This window comes from Mustela putorius, unplaced genomic scaffold, assembly GCF_011764305.1.
Source record: "Mustela putorius furo isolate JIRA1106 unplaced genomic scaffold, ASM1176430v1.1 tig00000095_pilon_pilon_pilon, whole genome shotgun sequence".
Lineage (NCBI taxonomy): Eukaryota > Metazoa > Chordata > Mammalia > Carnivora > Mustelidae > Mustela > Mustela putorius.
The window spans coordinates 13,933,367-13,934,483 of record NW_025421280.1 but is presented as its reverse complement, the minus strand read 5'-3'; the positions used below and the strand labels follow the sequence as shown (position 1 = coordinate 13,934,483).

The following is a 1,117-nucleotide window of genomic DNA, read 5'->3' as shown; positions in this document are numbered from 1 at the left end:
CTCCAAACAGATGTATCCATTCAGTGCAATTAAAATCAAAATCCCAAAAGGTATTTTTTGAGGAATTTGGTCAGTTGATTCTAATACTTATATGTTGAGAGAAGAGCCATGAATAACCAAAAGATTCTTTAAAAAATAAGGTGATAGACTTGCTCTAGGAGAGCCTAAGAATTATTAAAGAGCTGGAGTAATTAAGTCAGTGTGGCATTAGTGTAGAAAAAACAAATCAACAAATGGGATTGAAAAAAAATCTTATAGACATATTGACACTTGTTATATGACAAAGGATTCATTGCAAAACAGTAGGTAAAGGACAATCTTTTCAATTTTAGTATATGTGCTGCCGAAGCGAGCACAAAGGACAATCTTTTCAGTAAAGTTTGCTGTGACAAGTAAGTACCCATATGAAGAAAATAAAGTTGTATTCTTTTTTTTTTCCTGAATGCAGTAAGTTTTTATTATCGAGTGCAAAGCAGCACAGTGACAAAACCTAACACAAGGCTTCTTAAATTCCAATTTTTGCACAACAGTTAATTCCCCCTGAAGGGGGTGCACCGTTACTGGAAGTACTGCAATACCCGGTCGACGGTGGAGTGGACGGAGTATATAAGCTCCTATTCCATCTCCTAATTCCAAAATCCATTTAATATATTGTCCTCGAATAGAGGACATATCAGATATTAAACTGATAAGAACAGATACTATACTTGATCTTCGCTAAAAGGCCGAGGAGCTATATAAAAGTTGTATTCTTAAACAAACAATTTATTTTAGATGGAATAAGATCTATAAGGACAGACAAAACAAGAAAATCTTCTAGTGGACAATACAGATGAATGTATTAATGATCTTAGAGTACATAAAAGTTTCACTTAAGAGGACACAAAACTGGGGCGCCTGGGTGGCTCAGTGGGTTAAGCCGCTGCCTTCGGCTCAGGTCATGATCTCAGGGTCCTGGGATCGAGTCCCACATCGGGCTCTCTGCTCAGCAGGGGGCCTGCTTCCTCCTCTCTCTCTGCCTGCCTCTCTGCCTACTTGTGATCTCTCTCTGTCAAATAAATAAATAAAATCTTAAAAAAAAAAAGAGGACACAAAACTTATTATAAGCAAAAATATT

At 36.9% G+C, this 1,117-nt stretch overlaps 1 non-coding gene across 1 annotated transcript; it reads right to left on the bottom strand.

Moving 5' to 3' along the window:
• Positions 1-544: 544 nt before the first annotated feature.
• On the bottom strand, positions 545-737 carry LOC123394459. Its single transcript, XR_006609238.1, has one exon. It is a non-coding gene; the product is annotated as a U2 spliceosomal RNA (small nuclear RNA).
• Positions 738-1,117: the final 380 nt, after the last annotated feature.